The sequence below is a fragment of the Gracilinanus agilis genome, chromosome 2 (genome assembly GCF_016433145.1).
Source record: "Gracilinanus agilis isolate LMUSP501 chromosome 2, AgileGrace, whole genome shotgun sequence".
NCBI lineage: Eukaryota > Metazoa > Chordata > Mammalia > Didelphimorphia > Didelphidae > Gracilinanus > Gracilinanus agilis.
Window position 1 is genome coordinate 484,862,053 of NC_058131.1, and position 6,811 is coordinate 484,868,863.

Sequence of the window (6,811 nt, forward strand, 5' to 3'; positions counted from 1 at the left end):
ATTTTTTCATTGCGTATTAGACACACTGCAGAACCTACTCTCTCCACAAAGGCGAATTCTTCTGTCCATTTCTGCTGAAAAGTACAATACTTATCATCCTTTAATACTCCTCTTCTTCTTTTAGCCATCTTCTTCAATAAAAGGGTTTCTGCAATTAGTTAGCTGACTACTTTATTAAAAGGAAGGGAAGTACAGTTCAGTTTAATTAGAAAATTTGAAGTTAAATACCAGCAAGGGCCTGTCCCCTTCTCCAGCTGTGAAAACAAAAAGAAAGAAAAACATCCAATTCAAGCTATTTTATTAATCAAAAAACAAGACTTAATGGGGTACTATAGTACTGATATAACTGCACACATACATATAAAATTCCTTTGCACTAAGAAAATTGCTGAAATAAAGAGAGAAAAATTCAGGGAAGAATACTTTTTCCTCTCCCTCTCTCAAGTCAGGCAACAGAAGAAGAAAAAGCTGCCGGCCTGCTGGTTAAGCCATTTGGCCACATAAATTAAGTAGGAGATCAGGAGATTACAGAAAATAACATGATTTGTGTACAGGCATTAGTAAGCAGTGGGGGAGGAGGGTACCTTTTCATGGAAAACTGTCCAGGACACATCACACACATTTCCTGGTACAGGTGTTTATCAGTGCTGCCTACTCAATCATTCTGTATCAAATGAAACAACTACTGGGGAGAAATGCTTCTCACTAATGAAGCATATGTAAAGATGTAATCTGACTATAGTTCCCCTTTAAGAGCAGGTAGAAAAGTTAAAAACAATAACAATCCCACAAATAGGGAGTGCAGACCCCATGAATAGAGGTAACAAACAAGGCAGTGTCCTCACTGAAAAATCAATATAGCAGCAGAATAGGTAAAACAAATGAGACAGTTCCAGGGATGGATTGTAAATGTATAAATACACTGAGATAAAGCTATGTAAATCAGAGGCAGAGGGGTAACAAACAAGGCAATGTCTCCACTGAAAATTAAATATAGCAGCAGAATAGGTAAAAAAAAGTGAGACAGGATTGTAAATGTATATATACACTGAGATAAAGCCATGTAAATCAGAGGCAGAGGGGTAGAGAATGTAGACAAAAGTGATCAATCACTATATAGAACCCCAAGATGTCAGTAACAGGTGTGGAAAGAGTAAAAGGAGGGCAGAAAGAGGAACACACAGCACACCTATCAAGCCGAACTAAAGACCAGGATTCGTCTCGCGTGGCAATATCAATGAGGGAGCCTTCTATCTTAGAAGATAGTCACGGTACCGAAATGTACGTGACGCGTGATGTCTGTAATAAGGGAATAAAGCATCTGGATGGGGTTTGTGGGTCCCTAAGTCAGTAGGTGGGAAAGGAGGGTACAGTAGTGGAGGTAGTAGATCGAGGTGGTAGGAGAGATGTAAGGGAATGGCTGAGTTAAGGGAAATATAAGATGTTGAAGTATAATGAGCGGCAAGGGGAGAGGATGAGGTAGTTGAGCAGGCAGCTGCAACAGGGAGACACAGACTGGGTACTCAGGCTTGAGACAGAGGACACTGAAGGGAAACAGGCTGAACCCTTTCAGGTAGGAAGGGCACTTCTACAGACAAAAGGTTAGGGCCAGCCAGAAATGGTTTGAAACTAACTAGAGGGCTTTCTAGTCAGTTTCTCGAGTTCACAAAGACACAGTCTCAAGGCTCTTCCCTGTCTGTGAAATAGAAGGGCTTCTCAGAGGAAGTGTAGAGAAAACCACTTCCTCCAAGATGGACGCCTCCAACTCCCCTCAGGACCCAAAGAGAAACTATTCCTTTCTCTCCTTATCCCTTTTTTATCATTCAACCAATGATTTAGCAAAAGGTTTGATTAAATAACAACAGAGTTTATTAAGTTTCAGGGTCAACCCTGAATATAATCGATTATAAAGGACAGAAGGATACAAAGTTTCTCTAACAACCACCTAGGAAGAAGCTCCAGGTGGGGGAGGGACACAGGAATGGGGCAATGCTTCCACTCAGCCCAGGAGGCTTGGTTGCCTTTAAGGTTAGGGAAATTATACACAATGAATCAGGAGATAATTTGTATCAAGGGTAAGCCCTACTTGTCTATGGGGAAAACCTAAGTCTTCAAAGTTTGATTGCTACCACCCAAATCCACCCTTCTCCCAAAACCCACAGGAAATTAGGAAAGGAAATGGGGAAGGGAATAGGGAAGGTCAGGGAGATCCAGAGGAATTAGCTAAGCTACAAAATCTCAAGAGAAAAGGCACAGATTCAAGGCCAGGTTTCAGCCCAAAGACCTCCGAGCTCAGTTGACCCTTCTGCTCTGACCAAGCCTCCCAGATCAACTGCCTCTAGTCAGGGTTCTAAACCCTCTCAACTGCCAGAAATTCTGCAATTAGCTTTTTGCAGGGTTGATTGCACCTCTACACTACACGTCATGACGTTGACGTATCACGTGATGCACGATGTCATGCGTAAACTGTTAATTATTGTGCTGTGGTTCGTCTGTCAGTGCTCACAGTGAGCGCTCCTGTAACAGCGCCTGAAAAAATATTGACTTTATGGCTCCTGCAGAAAGAGCCATACGTTGCCGACCCCTGATGTACATGATGAGTGGTCATCCAAACTTTGCATTAGGAAGTGTTGCCTTGTATAGAGCTTAAGTCTGCCTCTCTGCAACTTCCATTCAGAATGGCAATCTTCAAAAATCTGAGCTATTTAAAGATTGCTATTCTGCCATAATCTCTTCTCACAACTAACCAGACTATAGCTCCACAGGGCACAGATTTGAATCTCTTCACTGCCCTAAGTTGTCCTCTGAAAATCTTCCACCTTATCCATGTACTTAATGAAATATGTAATGAGTGTACTTACTAAAACTGATATTAATCTGGTCTCAGATACCTCCTAGTTGTGTGACCCTGGACAAACCACTTAACCCCTCCATTGCCTAGTCCCCTGATTGCAAATCTATGACATATATGTCAGCACTGACACACTTAGCCATTTCCAATGGCATGCAGTCACATACAGAGAAGTATGTTATTTATAAATTTTGTGAAATTGTGGTTTTTTTTCTCAAAGTGGCACACCACCTGAGTTATGCTCGTTTTTTTTGGCGAATTTTGACACACCAAAAGGTTGCCCATCACTGGCCTAGCCTTTAAACACTCTTCTCTTTTTGGGACCAATACATGGTACTGATTCTAAGATGGAATGAAAGGGTTAAAAAAAACCTTAAACATTATAATCTAGGTGTGGTCTGATAGGGCATAATACAGTGGAACTATTACTGTCCCCAACTCCTGTAGTCCCAGAAGGACTAAACATCTCCTCATGCAGCTGAAGGCCAAATTAGTTTTTTTGACTGCTATGTTAACAATTTGGTAGATTCATATTGAGCTTCCTATCCTCTAAAGACCTCAGATCTTATTCCACAGGAAATGTTATTTAGCAAAACCTTTCTAATCTAAACTGGTAAAGCTGATTTTTGAAAACATAGAATTTTATCATTGCTGTAGTTCATTTTATTGGGTTTGGCTCAGAATTCTGTTTTGCCAACCTCTCTTCTTTAAAATGGAGTGTGGGGGTAGCAAGGTGGCTCAGGATTGAGAGCCAAGCTCAGAGATGAGAGATCCTGGATTTAAAACTGGCCTCAGACACTTGCTAGCTATGTGAGCCTGGGCAAGTCACTTAACCTTGGCTGCCTGGTCTTTACTGCTCTTCTCTATTAGAATCAATTATATTGATTTTAAGACAGAAGGTAAGTGTTTGAAAATAAATAAATAAAATGAGGTGTGAAATGCAGTCTCTAAAGTTCCTTTCTGCTCTAAATCTAGGATGCTTTGTCATTCCTGGTTGCCAATTCTCGCCCATGTTAGCTAGCTTCATATCATTTGCAAAATTGATACAAATGCCACCCAGAGATCTTTCAAGTCACCAATAAAAAATATTGAACAGCATCTGACCAAGTATAGATTCCTAGACTACTCCATTAGAAATGACTTTCCACATTGATAGCAAGGCATAGCAAGACATTTGTAGCCCAAATACCCATGGACCACTATGCCATTAAATATATAACTATATATTTAATCTCACATTAATGACAATTCTTTTGGACTGACCATTTAACAAATTTCATGTTCACCTTTTGGTACTATTGCCTATCCCACACTTTAACCTGGGTGATAACAGTGGGAATAAGAGGAAAAGAAAGGAAGGATAAGACAATATTATGGTATGGAATTAGCAGGGCTTGTGAAATTGTGGCAAAATCTTTATTTAGATTTCATTTATCTACATGATCAATAAAGTAGAGGGCCAAAGAGAGCTAATCCCAGAGTCTAGACCCATGTTGGTGAACCTATGGCATGTATGCTAGAGCATGCCAGATGGGGCTGCTCCCTTTCCTCTCTCCACCCACCTGAGGACATTTCTCCCATCACCTACCCTAGCAGCCCAATGGGAGTGCTTTATCCCTCCTCTGTCTAGGGCAGGGCTCACATGCTGCATGAGGGTTGCAGTTTGGGCACTGTCTCTAAGGTCTCTAAAAGGTTCACCATCACTGGTCAAGACCTTATTAGTCAGTCAGTTCAAAAAATTTTATTAAGGACCTACCTTGTGCCAGACACTGTAACTAAGTGCTGGGAATACAAAATAAAAAGAAAGTCCCTTCCCTCAAGGACCTTACAATTTAGTGGAGGAAGACAATAGGAAGCTGAAAAGTGGGGTATAGAGAAGATATCTGGTATAGGGGAAAGATGGTGTTCAGAGGACTAAAAATGAAGAAATGGCTGACCTGAACCTTTACCTTGAAATGGAAAATCTGGGAAGAACTCTCTGTTCTCCAGGCAGAGGGAGAGGCCTCAGGAAAAGAGGATATGGATGGTGTGTGATTCAGAACTGAAATGCTCTTGTAGGATGAAAAGATTCTTGAGTCATGATGGGAAAATCCAAAGCTGAGCAGCTGGAAACCAAGAAAGAGGGAATTCTTTTATTATTATTATTATAAAAAATTTTAAGCCTTCACCTTCTGTCTTTATCAGTTCTAAGACACAAAAGCAGTAAAGATTAGTCAATTGTGGTAAGTGACTTGCCCAGGGTCACACAGAATAAAAAGAAAAATAAGTACTGAGAAGCCATTATCTGAGCCAAACTGACCTTTTTTTGGTTAGATAAGTAAATCATAATACCAGGGTTTAAGCATGCCCAGTATTATAGTCTAAAGACATAGAGCTCTTTTGTTAACTAGTATATATTGTCAGATTACACAGACCTCCCCTTAAAAGAAGGGTGTCCTGAATATTTCTCCTCAGAAGGGGCAACCAGAGTTTTCTTCTTTTAGAAAGTCAGGTTTTTTCTTGAAAAATAAAAATGGCCAAGGTGACTCTGTAGCTTCAAAGCCAACTGAGGTATCATAATGTCTTGACATAGTCCAGGATCCTGGAGACATGTGTAAAACTCCCCCTGGCAAGAATGTTTTTGCAAGGTGTTTCAGAGGATTTTCTTTGTTATTTTACTCACAATATGATTATTGATTGCTAATTCTCATGTGCAATTATTCAACTAATTAATAACTGAGATTATTCCTTATAAGTTATCACTAAAATACTGATTATCTAGTGGAAATACATGCAGAGAAAATGCATTTATAGAGAAGCATAAAACAGTGAACATAAATTAAAATTGTTTAGTTAGATTATCTTTTATAGAAGTTTCTGAAGCCAGATTTGAATCCAGGGGTTCCCAGCTCCCAGAAAGAGGGAATTCTTTAGAGATGGTGCAGAAGAAATTGAAAAAGCATCTGTCCTCTAAAAGATACTTAGTTTATGGTTGATTGGAAACAGAGGTGGGAGAAGTAGGTTAGGGAAGAATAAAGAATAAGTTGTATGTGTGTGGTGGGGTTCATCTGATCCTTTGCTGATTCAGGGAAGCATCACTCCATCCTGATATGATGAAAGGACTGATCAAATGATGGTCTTTCAAAAAGAGAGTTGCCTCATTCTGAAGTGTGACAACTCAGATCTTCAGGAGGCCATTACATGCCATTCATGGGAATTTATTTCCCTTCCATGAGAAATTAAACCAATTTTGCAAATTAAACTTAAAAATGAGAAACAGAAATGTATCTATCTATCTACATACCTATATGTGTACATATACAAAGCATGCATTCACATATATTTATGCGTATATACAACTTATACACATTAAATATATAGGCTATATATGAAACATGAAAAATAAATATAAATATATAATATATAAATATATATGAATATACACGTGAAATGTTCACATATATGTGTATATGTGTATATTTCATAAAATGCCAAAGGTAGAAGGGATCTTAGAAGAGGTGGAAGTAGAGGTTGGGGCAATGGATGTCAGATGTTGCATAATTGAATAATGAGGTATGAGTGTGTCAGTTGGTTTTGCTTAACTGGTTTTCTTTACGTAAGAGTATATTTGTTCCATAGGAGTGTCCCATGGTATTGGGTAGAAAAGACATATCAGAAAATGACTATGGTATATATCAGAATATGATTATGGCATAAATAGCAAAAGGCAGCCATAAAACTTGTAGCTAAATAGTTTAGCCTAAGAAGGCAGATCCCTGAAGCATGTATAGATATTTCCTCCATAGTTTCAGGCTAATTGACCATGTAGAACATTGAATCAGGAATTTGGATTGTGTGGTGTTTCCTAATTGGCTGCAGAGTCAAAAGAAGTGATGACTCAGATTTCTGAATAATAATTGAATAGTTGTACAAAAACAGAAGTTTGCCTTTACATCTTCCTTTTATTTCTTTAAAGTTTTG